This window comes from Panthera pardus, unplaced genomic scaffold (genome assembly GCF_024362965.1).
Source record: "Panthera pardus isolate Hobbes unplaced genomic scaffold, ASM2436296v1 HiC_scaffold_17, whole genome shotgun sequence".
Taxonomy (NCBI): Eukaryota; Metazoa; Chordata; class Mammalia; order Carnivora; family Felidae; genus Panthera; species Panthera pardus.
Window position 1 is genome coordinate 33594745 of NW_026526732.1, and position 13550 is coordinate 33608294.

General features: G+C 42.8%; 1 protein-coding gene across 29 annotated transcripts in view; it reads left to right on the top strand.

Annotated features, from left to right (window-relative positions):
- The first annotated feature begins 726 nt into the window (after positions 1-726).
- The window catches only part of EPB41L2 (erythrocyte membrane protein band 4.1 like 2), a 218554-nt gene continuing 205730 nt past the window's right edge, over positions 727-13550 (top strand). For 26 of the 29 annotated variants that reach the window (XR_002072821.2, XR_002072820.2, XM_019420591.2 and 23 more), the window contains exon 1: positions 727-841. The gene's annotated coding sequence lies outside the window, so the exon portion shown is untranslated. Of the gene's footprint in view, positions 842-1096; positions 1209-1669; positions 1695-13550 lie in introns of those variants that run through there. The other 3 variants (XM_019420583.2, XM_019420589.2, XM_053904488.1) reach the window with 3 other exon arrangements.

Below are 13550 nucleotides of genomic sequence, written 5' to 3' on the forward strand. Positions count from 1 at the left end.
GAAGCTGACAGAAAGTGGTGTAATTATATAAAAGAAAAGAACTGAGAGGTATCGTGTGTGTGTGTGTGTGTGTGTGTGTGTGTCTTTCCACAACTGGCCTCAACCTAGGTCTCCAGCCTCTTCAGCCTTGTCCTGCTCTGCAATCCAGGCTCCCAGCCTCTGCCTGGAGAAATCTTACTCAGACTTTGGGTTCATCTTACAAGTCCCTCCTCTGTGGGGTTTCCCCAATCCCCCCAGCCTCTCCCACAGGAAGAATAAATGGTTCCTTTCCAATGCTCTTGCTGCGAAAGCATTTCTTCCAGTCTAGACCGAGGGGGCCCCCCTTTTCCTTATTTCCGTGTCTCTAGGCTCTAGGGCCTACCCTTGTGTCTGCTTCCGAATAGATGTTCAACAAAGGGTTAGTCAATGAACGCACTTTGGAGAAATAACTTTTAAAACTTGATAAGAAGGACTTAAGGGCGGGTGAAAGCCTGGCGCACTGGCAATAGCCGTCATTAACCAGGGCAGCTCTGCTGGCGAGACGCGTCTTTCCAGCCCTGGTACCCGGGCCACCGCGCGCGGCGAATCCCGCGGGAAGGGCCGCCCCGGGGGTGTGGCCTGGGGGCGGGGGCGTGGCGAGGCCCGCGGGGGTTTCCGCGCCGGGGGCGCGTCCGGCGGGGGCGCAGGAGGGGCTTCCGCCGCGAGGGGGCGGGGCTGGCGCTCCGAGTCCTCTGACGGCCCCAGCCAGGGAATTTCAATTTGAAACCGAGCGGAGGGAGGAGGCGGTTGCGGCGGCCCGGCGGCAGGGGCTGGAGCGGGACCAGTTCCCGCAGCGAGGGAGCCCTGGAGGTGCAGTGTCCGGGTAAGGAGGCTTGCGGGGCTGCAGAATGGCGGGCCCGGGCCGGGGGAACCCGGGCCGAGAGGCTGGTCTCTGCGGAGCTGCAGGGGCGGCTCGGATTTTTCCTCTGGCTGCAGCTGGGAAGCTGATCCCTGGCAGGAAGCGGTGGCGGGACGGTCCCACCGTGGGGGAGGGCGACCGGCTTTGGGATTTTCTGCGGCTACGTCTTTCCTCTCCTCCTCTTCTCTACCGGACCCCATTCCCGCCTCGAGGTCCGGGTCCTGTTGCTCCAGGCCGGATTCCCGCTTCCCCGCTCCGCTTTGGTCCCCCGTAACTCCCTTCCCGGGAGCCGGGGCCACGTCTGGTCGGAGCCGGGAGAGGTGGGGGCATGGTGAGGACTGCGCCGGTCCCGCCGAGGTGCCGTGGCTCAGGGTCGCGCGTCCAGGGCCCCGCTGAGAGGCTGGAGAAGGAATCCGGCTCCATCCCGGGCGCGGGCCGCGGAGAGGGAGCCGATCCCAGCGTGGAGCACAGCACGGGGGCTCCGGGGAGGGGGCGGCGGCGTCCTTCAGGGGGATGATTTGGGGTGAGGAAGCGCGGGCGAGGGCGCCGCGCCTTCCCGGACAGGCAGCGCGCGTGGGCTCCGCAGGTTGCTGGGCGAGGGGGGCGCGCCAGCCCCACGCGCCGCGCCGTCCGGCCGGGCGTCCGCCCGCGCGCGCCCCCGTTGCGGTCCCCGAGGAAGCCGGCGGCCGGGGCCGCTGCGGAGAGGGGCGCACGCTTGCGCTCTGGTCCTTACAATTCCCACACGCAGGCGGTCTCTGCACGGATGGCTTGTTTGCCTCCGCCGGGGCTGGGGACACAGGGCTGGGAGCAGTTTTAGGTGAGCTGCCGGGGGAAAGACGGGAAGAACCGAACCGAACGAGGCAGCTGGCTTGTCTGTGGAGGTGGGGGGTGGGGGACATCGGTCTTTACACTTCTCAGGATCGCTCACCTCCCCTGAGGTCAGGGTTTTTGGGAGAGATTAGAAGATCTCTCGCCAACAGTCTTATTATTTTTAGGGGAGGTCTCTTGTGGGACCCTAGGATACCTTAAATTGAATTCCCCGTCACCACAACCGCTGCTCCTGTTTTTAAGAGGGTGAGAAGGTGGAACCCTAGAGGAGCGGTGGATGTGTTTTTTTGAATCACATCTTTCCCTCAGTTTCTTGAACTTCTTGCCTCCGAAATGGTGTCTCTGGGGCGTCGTTGGGCCAGGAGTCTTGTTCTTGGTACTGTTATTTAAGCTTTTTTTTTTTTTTAATAATTCTTACAGTTTTCCCTATATTCTTCCATATTCTTCAGTTCCCTCTTTATGCCCCCCTCCCCCCTTTTTTCCCCTCTCTTCCCGGAGTGCATTATTTCTCTATTCCCTAACTGTATATAATGTGAGAATTAGCATTTTAGCCGGCGTTCTGTCACGTTTCACCTTGGGTTTAGCACTTGAGGGAAACCGAGGCAATTTTTTGGCGCGCGGGAGCTGGGATGTAGGATTCTCAGGCTTTGGATAGGTTTTACTGGGAAACGAATAGCACTTAATCCTGTTCAGATTCTGTTTGCAGCCTCGTTGCTGTGAGAAATCACTGGGTTGCCGTTGCAGCGGCTGATGGGGCTGCACTGCAACGCAATCTTGGATTGTGATAAGGGCCACCGACTACGTGAATCGGGCGGACAGAAATTTTAAAGAGCGAAGCTGTGTCACCTGGCAGGGCTCAAGTGATCAGTCCTATAATTCAATTTGAGAACCACTACCAAACCTCAGATAATCTACTCCCTGGAGGTTATTGGAGAACTGTACAAGTGGTAATGACTTGGCACAATGGTGTGGATTTAGGGCTCATTTAATCCTATCCTGTCTTCCTCACTTCTTGGGCAGAATTCCCACCGAAGTCAGTAGTGGTCTTGTGTGCACAAGGACCGCTGAGAACAAGAGGCTGCTCATTTGGAGTAATGGGAGGAGACAACTTCTTTGCTTCTAAAACACCCTTCTTTAAGAAAGACCTAGTCATAACAGTTCTTAATCTTTTACCTCTAGTCCCAAATAGCGGGAGCACTGTGTGCAAAGACCTACCAGAGAAAACAGGTGGGTGAGTTGAGCCCCAGCTTCAAAATTGGTATCTAAATGGGACGGGGATTGCTTAAAAGGATTAAATGTGATAATTCAACAAAGTTAGAATTTCAGTGAAATTATTATTAACTTGGGCGAAAAAATTTAAACTGCTGTGGAATATCGTTAACCGGGTATGTATTATAAAATTGGGTATGTATACAGCTGGGTGTGTACACTAAAATCAGAAATTCCATTCCAAGTAGAAAGAAGCAAATTTGCCGATTTAGGGGATGCATCAGAAGAGAGGCCCACCAAAAAGTAACCGTGGGAATGTAAGACAAGGAAATTCACATTGGCTCTCACTGTATCTGGAGAGGTAGCTTTTACTACAGTTAGTGTCTATACAGGTGTTAGTGACTCTGCGCCTGTCATTGGATTTGTGAGCGCCCGCTGGTTTCCAGTTTAGCTTTGTGCTGATCTGAGTTGGTGAGCTTGCCGGGTCCTTTGCTTCTTAACGTAACGTTCCTGTGGTTTACCCTTTCCAAATTACCAGTTCGAAAGAATCGAGTTTAGAAGACCTATCCAGTCACCAGATTTTAAAAATAGATTTTTAAAAATCATAAGCATGTCCATGTGTACTACCCAACCCTTTGCTTTCAACTAAAAATACTTGCCAAGATGACAAAGCAGTCCTCAACCAAAATATTTATTGGTAGAATTACTCTGTAATTAGTAATATTGTGTAGTTATGTTTAACATCAGGTTTTGCTCTGAATCACTACTCTCATATTACTGTGGCTAGAGAACTACAAGCGTTTTTATCTTTGCCATTTTATTTAGGAACGTGAGGTTTATATTTTATATAGTAGAATGCTAAATATTTTTAAAGATTTGACTTTGTTTCTGTTTCCACAGGAAGGTATGGGCCTTTTTCTTTGTTGTTTTGAACTGAAGTAGTGTTTTTGAAAGCTCTGTGTGGACTTTTTAGAAGAGCATGCCTTGCTAATACTTTTATAAGGCAATATAGTAATTTATAGGGATCCATATTGCTGAGAGTCAAATTTGCATTTCTAAAATCTGTATTTTTACTGGAGAAAACAAAGGAAATGTGCCTACATCCCCCGCCCCACCTTTATTTAGAAACATTTCCAGTGGCCTTGTTTGTTTTTTCAGATTCAGAATTACTCTACCTAACCACTGGGTACCCTTACAGATTTAAAAGCTGTAAGTAAATGTTTATGCTGGCATCAGTAGTCTAGCAAATACTAGCCAAACCCTAATTTACTGCCCTTTTATAGAATCTTGGAATTTCAGGGCTGGACCTTTAGGAGTCAGCAAATCCACTTTCAGACCTTGTCCTTTTCCCCCAACACACAAACATTTCCAGACTCTTTGGAAGGCCTGAGTTAATAGAAGATTTGTATATGAATCCCCCACAGATTCCGGACAGAGCATCCCTTGGGAATGCCATGTTTTGGCACAAACCAGCAACTCAGTATTCATAAGATATCTATCATTCGTCTGACTGGGCAGTGCCCCAGACTAAAATCTCAAATGGAGTCATGGCTGCTGTCATTAGTTGTAGGGGAATGGCCTCCAAGTATAAACGCTAGAGTTGTGTAGAAGTTATAGGTAAGCCAACAGGGAAACAAAAGAATCCTCTCTAATAGCTAGAAAGTGAGAACCAGTGCTTTTTAAAGTTTTTCTGTAAAGTGTGTATGTATGTTTATTTTATATGAGAGAGGAAATATATTTATATATATGTGTATATATATTTGTTATGTGAAGTGTCTGTAACATTGTACTTAATACATTTGAAAATCTGTTCATTGAACCTTTAATATTTTGGAGGTGATTTTTGTGAGGATTCTTTGAAAGTTGGAGTTGACATGGAGCTCGGTACTAGTTAATGTAGAAATACCATGTAGGCAATATTTCATATAGGGGATTTGCTTTTCTTGCTAGTGGGTATTGTTTCCCCTTGATCTGTGTTTGGAATGAGACCTGTGCGGGTTTCTTAGATGTGTTTTTCATGTCTAGAAGGGTAGATAATTAATATAAAGTTTCTCTAAATACCCAGTGTTTGGGATAGTATTTATTTTAATGAGAATTTTGGTGCTTTTCTCAATTTTCTTATTTTTAAAGTGATGTCTCTTACCTGTTAGTATAAGCACAATAGTTTATGACATACTGCTTCTGGATTTTTTCCCTAAAGATTGAAATTGGGCTAATTTCATATTCTCAGTTACTTTTAAAACAGAAATCGTTTTCATTTCACAGATACTGCTCTATGTATTAGTGTTTTTTCATTTCAGCACATAGAGCCATAAAGGTCTAAATGTATATAGATGGCCCCCCCCCCAATGATTTTTATAGTAATACGGGATATGTTTAAGGAATAAGAATTAAAAAAAAATTTTTTTTTTAATGTTTATTTTTGAGAGAGACAGTGCGAGCAGGGGAGGGGCAGAGAGAGAGGGAGACACAGAATCTGAAGCAGACTCCAGGCTCAGTTATCAGCACAGAGCCCGGTGTGGGGCTTGAACTCACAGACTGTGAGATCATGACCTGAGCTGAAGTCGGATGGTTCTAAAAAAAAAAATTTTTTTAATGTTTATTCATTTTTGAGAAAGAGAGAGAGAGACACACACAGAGTGTGAGTGGGGGAGGGGCAGAGAGAGGGGGAGACACAGAATCTGAAGCAGGCTCCAGGCTCTGAGCTGTTAGTACAGAGCCCAGTGCTGGGCTCACACTCACGGAGTGCGAGATCATGACCTGAGCTGATGCTGGTTGCTTAACTGACTGAGCTACCCAGGAGCATCTTGGGGAATAAGAATTATCTTTTTATTTGCTCTGAGAAATAGCATCAGTAAGATTTTAGGTAGCCAAGTTAATGTTTTGCACATGTAACTAATTTCAGTGTCACGGGGATGGTTTTTGTTCTTTCTAGGTTAAGAATGGGAGGGCATGGAAATTGCTCAAAGGGATTTGTCTGTTCATCTGTAGGATCTTATTGTCCATATCAGGTATGGAAGTTCATTGTATCTAAACTAAGGCTTTCATGCTGTAACTGAAAAGTCAGTTTGGTCTTGCTTTCCTCTTTTTATGGCCTCATTATCAACCTCTTTGAAAAGAATTTTCAAATACATAAGGACTTACATTACCTTCCAAATGCCTTATTCCAAGATAACTGTGATTTTGGAAAGTTTTCATATAGGTCTGATTACCAGCTCCCTAATCATCTTTTCTAAGCACTGAATTCAGGTTTCTAGACTTCCTGTTGAGCTGGACCTAACACCGTGATAACAGCACTGCTGAGTTTAATCATATTTTTGAGTTTCCTGTGTATTCTACCAGTATAGATACACATCACCGTATCTTGAAGACATTAAATTAAAATGTAATTTACACTGTGCCACATAATTCTTAGGTTCTTTTATACCTTAGATTCATTCACCTAGAGGACCAGAGAGGAGCGTGGAAATTATTTAGTTGATGTGGAGTGGGTTTAGTGGGGAAGGTACTGCCCAGTGGTTTACGAATTGCCTGAGACTTTAGTAAAGTATATGTGTGTGTGTGTGTGTGTGTGTGTGTGTCTTGAATGTCAGAGAGAGAGATTTTTGGGAGCAGTTTTTCGTTTTTTAAAATTTTTCCTTCTTTTAATGTTTATTCATTTTTTTGAGAGAGAGACAGAGCACGAGTCAGGGGGAGACACAGAATTGAAGCAGGCTCCAGGCTCTGAACTGACACAGAGCCTGATGTGGGGTTTGAACCCATGAACCACGAGATCATGAACTGAGCCAAAGTTGGATGCTTAACCGACTGAGCCACCCAGGCACCCCAGTTTTTCAATTAGCCGTAATCACTCCTTGGATAAATCTCATTGGCTATTATGCTGCCACTGCACAAAGCTTTTGGGAGCAGTTTTTGAAAGGTTTTTGGGAAACAGAAGTTCAAAAACTGCTGATTTAGTTCTGTTCTTATTTTTGAGATTAGGAAACTTCCATCCTGCAAGACTGGTTTATTTCTGGAGCTACTGTACAGCTGTATTCTGGGATGTACCTTTGCCTCTCTTCCTGTGCTCCCAGGTTACTGGGCTCCATGTCTCTTTCTTAAGTCTTACTTTACGTGACTCTATCCTCCAGTAGTTTCCAAGAAAGTGCACGTGGAAGGTGAATTATGTGAAACCTTGCATGTCTTGAAGTAGCTTTTTTCCATTCATAAAGTACCTTTTTTTTTTTTTTTTTAAAGTAGGCTCCCCACCTAAAAATGGAGCTTGAACTCATGACCCTGAGATCAAGAGTTGCATGCTCTACCTGAAATGCCTTTTTGTATTCTTAAGTTGAATGCTTTTATAGTTTGGCTGGGTATAGAATTCTAAGTGAGTGATTACTTAACCTTTGAATTTTGAAGGCATTATTCTGTTGTGTTCTGGCATCCCAGTGCTATCGAGAAGGAGCAGTACAATTCTAATTCCCGTTTCTATGCATGTGGCTGATTTGTTCTCCTCAGAAGTTTTTAGGATTTTCTTTTTGAACTTGGTGTTTTGAAATTTCATAATGGTGTGCCTTGGGTGTGGGAGGTTTTTTTACTCATTGTACTTTCGGGTTGGAAACTCTTGTCCTTTAGAAATATTCCTCCATGGTAATTTCTCCCTCTATGTTCTCCGATCTTTCTGAAACTTATGTTATTTTTGGATGTTGAATTTTCTAGATTGACGCTCCAATTTTATTTATTTATTTATTTATTTATTTATTTAGTCTTATACTTTCTCTTTGTATTTTTGTTGACTTTTTGGCTTTCTTCAGTGTTTTCTTCTAACTTCTCTACTGAATTTTTTTGTTTTCCTATTTTCTAAGCTGCTCCTTGGTCACTGAATTTTCTTTTTGGCAATGTCCTTTTTTAAATATTTGTAGTATCTCCAATCTTATCCTACTTGGTGGCCCTTTCTACTTGCTTTCCCTCTGTCTGGAATGCTTTCCCTCAGATACCTACATGGCTTACTCCCATAACTCCTTCAGATCTTTGCTTCCCATGATCATTTATTTGAAACTACAGCCCCACTCCCACACCTGCCCCAGCATCCCTTAAATCTTTTCCTTTTCTCTCTTCTACAGTATTAGTATTATTATCATCTGAGTGTAAACTGCAAGTAGACAAATGTTTTTGTCTATTTCGCATTTTGTGAATATGTATTGACAATAATTGGGCCTCTTTGTTTTCTGTGTACCTCTCACATCTGCCCTCTATGTCTGGATTCCCTAAACCTGGACACTTTCTTCCTTCAGCTGCTCTAGAGAGTGAACCTCTTCTCCTGTCTTTTGGCTGCAAAAGTTTGGAGAGAACAGGAGAGAGAAGGAGGTGTTTCAGTGTCCCATGTGCTTCTAGCTGGTCTCCTGTTTTCGGCTCTTTCTCTCACCTCAGCCCTCAGTGGTATCTGGAACCTCCGCTTACTGAGGATCCCGGGGCCTCTTCAGCACTCGGATTGCTTCTTGCAAGCCCCCACCAGGCCAGGGATTCAGGTTTGGCTTCCTCTCTTTGCTAAGTCAGTTACTTTGTACATCTGTTTTCCATCTTCTAAAATTCTGTTGATATATCTCATCTGCTAGCCTGTCCCCTCCCTTTTTTTGTCCCCCTCCCCCCTTTTTAAAAAATTTCCTTACTGTCATTTTAGTGTGTTTTTGGGAGGGAGCAGAAATTAACTCATGTTCAATCCACTGACTTAGGGTTTTAAATTGATAAAAATAAAATTCCCAAGATTACTGTGGACTGCAGCCATAATAAAATTGTCCTTTTTTCATGCCAGATGCTGAATTGATCTTCAGTTTTAGTTATGTATGTATGTATGAATGTGTGTGTGTGTGTGTGTGTGTGTGTGTGTGTGTGTGTGTGTGTATAAAGAGAAAGAGAGATTGGGCCAAGGTCTACCATGGATGGGAATGGATGACTGATAGGTCTTTGTACAAGCAAGTGCTTCCTAGGGAGACTTCAGGTGGTGTATTATTTTTTTCCCTGTGGTATTTCAAGAATTAGTTCAGTACAAATGCCTTCAAATCTGACAGTGTAAACTTGAATTAGATTTTAAAATATACAATAAAAACAAATTTGGTGAATACGTATCAAAAATGGCAATGTTATTTTAGTGTTTTCTGAGTAACTTAGTTTATCTTTAGACTGATACGTGGTTCACATCCAAATACTTAAATATTCTTTGAATATTGATTCTGTGATATAGAGGAACTTTGAACTCGTGGATTCTGTTAAATACTTTCAGGGTGAGAACTTTTATTACTAGGGCACTTTTAGGGTGAGAACTTTTATTACTACACTCACGTAGGGATTTTTGTGTATGGAGTTTGGGGCAACAAAAATGGAGGTTCTGAATGAGGTAGTGGCTGGGAGGTCTGAGGAAGTTCTGGAAGACCCGAAGACTCATGTGTGCATGTGGTTAGGGCAGGTTAAATTGTTCAGTGGGTTTTACAGACTTATACATTCAAATACACTACTTTGTTCATTAACGTAGAAGGTGTTGCGGGCAGTAGATCAGGATAGCGTTTCCCCAAGGTGTGGTGGTACGTTAAAATGAGTTAAGGTGGTATACAGATGAATCTTTTTCTTTTAATGGTTAAATATATATGTCAGCGTACATCAGAAAAATAGACAAGTGCCTCAAACCTATGATTTCATTGATATTAACATAGTATAAGGCTAAAGTAGGTATTTTTTAAGCAACTTGGTTTAAGGATTGAGTATTCAGTAAATAATACAGTTTGGATTTGGCAAAAACTCTGAAGTTGGCATGAGAGTGAAGTTTGAGAAACATTGAATGTGTTCAAAATATGGTTTTCTTCATCAAGGTCATTGGTACATTTTTCCTTTCTCCGAATAGATAACAGCATAAAACTGTATGTGGTGCTTGTGGCATAGACTTCTAAGGGTTTTCTTTTCTTTTTTTAATTGTTTTAATTTGTAAAGTTTTTTTTTTCTCTTTTCCGAGTAAATCATTAGAACATTTTCTCGTTTGATTCTTAAAACAATTTCGTACCATATGTTCTACAGATAAGAAAAGTGAGTCAGGAAGAGGTTAATCTTACCCAGAGTCATCCAGTTTCATAATAGAGGCACAGCCAAAGCCTCCTTGTGTCCAGAGTTGTTCCCTCTGCTCTGTGCTCTTCTGCAGCTAATGGAGTTGCCAATTGAATTTTTCTTGGAGAACTCAGGAAGCCTGCCAAGTTTTGTAGCTAGAGGTCTGTCCTGTAGCTCACATCTATTTGTGTCTTGAGCCCTGAAGGTAGACAGAGCTAGATCTTCCAAAAATAGTTCAATAAATGTGTCAACATTTTGAGATACTGTTGAAAAAACAGGGAAGTAGAAGTCCTATGGGATTATTGGAAAATGGTGCCAAATGCCTTCCTTTAGTATTTGAAAAGCAAATGTGGCAGGGTCATCTGCTAGCCAGTGGTGCATATTCACCCTTTGTTTTTGGAGCCCACGTTCACTCTGATAATCCTTCACTTTTCCCCAGTGTGCTCTGTTGAATTGCTTTTGGACTCTGGTAGAAAAGCTGCTGAATGAACACCTTCCTTGAAAAAAAAAAAAAAAAATTCACTTCTCTTAAGGAGAAAAAGGAAACCTCTTGTTTTTTCTTAATTACATAAATAAAAAAAATTGTGTGTGGGAAAGGTTAAAATGTCATGAAAAGAGTTGAGTCTGTCCACTGACAAAGGAATCAAGAGTTTATCCATGAGCTTGTAACTAGAACTGTTTTTGGATCTTAGCCACTAAAATCAACATCGGTAAAGCCTATGTCTTAATTTCCTTAATGCCAAGATTGTCTGTTTTACATTACACACATATGGGAATATGAATACATTTGTCCTACTCCCCCCCCCCCCCCCCCCCCCCCCCCCCGCAAACAGACACATAAAGGTATGTTGAAGATACTCTTAGCTTTTGTGGCTCTGCAGTGAAGAGCTGTAGATGTGGGCAGCATGTGTAGTGCAGATGTGGCTCCAGCTTTTCTCCTAACTGCAGCCCGTTCGCTTTCATCCCTAGTGCTGCGAGCTTTAATGGAAAGACTCGAGGGCAGAGATTCGAGCATTCTGTAGATCCGTGATCTATGTGTTACTTGCTCTGTATGGCACACATGATAGCAGTGAAGGATGATGTGGCTCTTTTCTTAAGGACCTTTTTTGTTGTTAGATTTGTTTTTCATGGTTTTACTGTTTTTCATGTTTTTACTGTATCTGATTATCTGTTGAAGTGGTTTTTGGCAGAAGGAATGTACCATTGTCAGTTACAGAGAAGTGTCCTTTTTAAACTTTTTATTATGGGAAGTTTAACATATTCACAGGTAGAGAGAATAGTAGTGTAATGAACCCCAGGTACCCTCACCCAGCTTTGACGGTTACCGGCACGCAGCCAGTCATGTTTCGTCTATATTTCCCTTCCGCTCCTGATACTACCCTCCCCCCCCCCCCCCAAGGATTATTTCAAAGCAAATTCTAGACATCGTATAGTTTCATTTGTATATAGGTAAGATATTTCCTCCTGCCCCTTCTTTTTGGCATGCGCTTTCTAGTTCCAGAGTAAAGTTCATGTTCATTGCTGCATTTGTAGGATTATAGAAATTAGTTCATTTGCCACGTGTATAGTTGTCATGTTTTTGGAATAAATATCTGAATATTGTTTCGATCAATGAAAGCAGTTTCATGTGAATGTAGCATTGTGGACATGGGAAATGCTTTAGCGAGTGGTAAAAAAAACCCTAACAATTTCTAAACCAAATCAGAGCTGATCTTCACACACTAATATATTCTCAAGGTAATGTTGCTGTTCTGCACAATTTTTTCCAAGGCTCCTATGTTTATACCAGACTTCAATGATTGTAGATTTTTCTTTTTTCTCCTTTCCTACCTCCCATGCTCCCTCTCTCTTTCTTTCATTCTTTCGCTTAGCATAGTTTAGTTGGCAATATGTTGGAAGTAGACCAAGCGAAACATTGCTTTTTTCAGCTGACTGAATTTTAATGGGACTACAGTTATTGTAAAATCAGATCAACCTGCCATGTGTATGGTCTGTCTGGCAGTGTAGAGAGGAAAGTGCCTCAAACATGGGTCATACATTAGTTTATGAATCCTGTTTATAAATCAAAAGGTTGGCATTATAGCTGAAGTTGATAATCACTTAATAGTTCAAGTGCTTTTCCTAACTAATAAAGGCAGGATTTCTACGGGAGAGGTAGTTTATTTTATGTTTTACTTTTTAGTTTTTTTTTTTTTTAATGTTGTTATTTATTTTTGAGACAGAGAGAGACAGAGCATGAGCAGGGGAGGGGCAGAGAGAGAGGCGAGACACAGAATCCGAAGCAGGCCCCAGGCTCCGAGCTGTCAGCACAGAGCCCGACGTGGGGCTTGAACTCATGGACCGTGAGATCATGACCTGAGCCAAAGTTGTACGCTTAACCGACTGAGCCACCCAGGCACCCCTAATTTTTACTTTTAATTAAAATACAGCTTAGTGTATTTTCCTTGTAAAGTCATTACGTATTGAATTAGTTTAATATGTACTTATTGAAATGTAGTTTAATTATTTTCTTTGTAAAGACATTACATATTGAATTCAAAAATATTGATAATAATAGGTAACATTTCTTGAATACTTAATGTGTATCAGATACTGTTCTGTGAGCACTTTTGCTTAATTTTTTCAGTGAATCCCCACAGTAACCCAGTCTGGTAGGTACTGTTTTTCTAGGTTTACCTGTAAAAAAACCGAGTCATCACAAAGTTAAATAACTTGCTCGGGTTCATTCAGCTAATTAATGGCAGAGCGGGGAGTTGAACCCAGGTGGTCTGGTTCCAGACCCTACAGTCGTAACTGCTGTCCTGTATCATCCCTCAATTCCTTCTTGATACCCTAGTCCTACTTGCATTCTCCTCCCCAGGGAGGAGACCCACAGCCAGTACTCCACTAGTGCATTAGTGTCTAATTTTAATTTGATCACAAGGGGTAGATTTCATTCAGAAACTGGAAAGCAGTTAATGAGAATGACACTTGTTCCTTTGCTGGCTTTAGTTATAAAGGAGAAAGGGGGGAAAAGTGGAAGCATACAGAAAGTAAGACAGTAACTACTGAGGTCTGTCTTACTTGTCCCCCGCTGTTTTTTTAAATGGAAATTTGAGTCCAACTGGAATGTTGACAAGTCATAGAGGAGTTGCTGAAGTCGGTAGTTCACAGTACCACGGAATGATCAAAATTCTTGTCTTCACTTGAGTACCTTGGAAGTGTCAGGTGGAGTGGAACTTCGGCCATCATTGATCTGTCCTGAAAAGAATAAACTTTTGTGGGAGTTTGTCTTGGGTCTTTAGTGACTGGAATTTTAACAAACCAGGTAACTGATACTTTTTTTTTTTTTTTCTTCCTTTTTTCCTGAAAGGAGCAGAGGGGATAAAGAAAATTGTGGTGCCAAGTCCCAGTTCACCAATTCCTAAGTGTGACATTGGGGAAATGACACTGCTTCTTATGTTTGTTTCTTTAATGGTTCAGGTGCCCTGAATTAAGTCCTGATCCAGTGAAGTGTTGTCTGTGGCTCATTCATTTGTCTCGATGGAGAAGGTAATTTAAAGTGCCCTTAGGGGTGCCTGGGTGG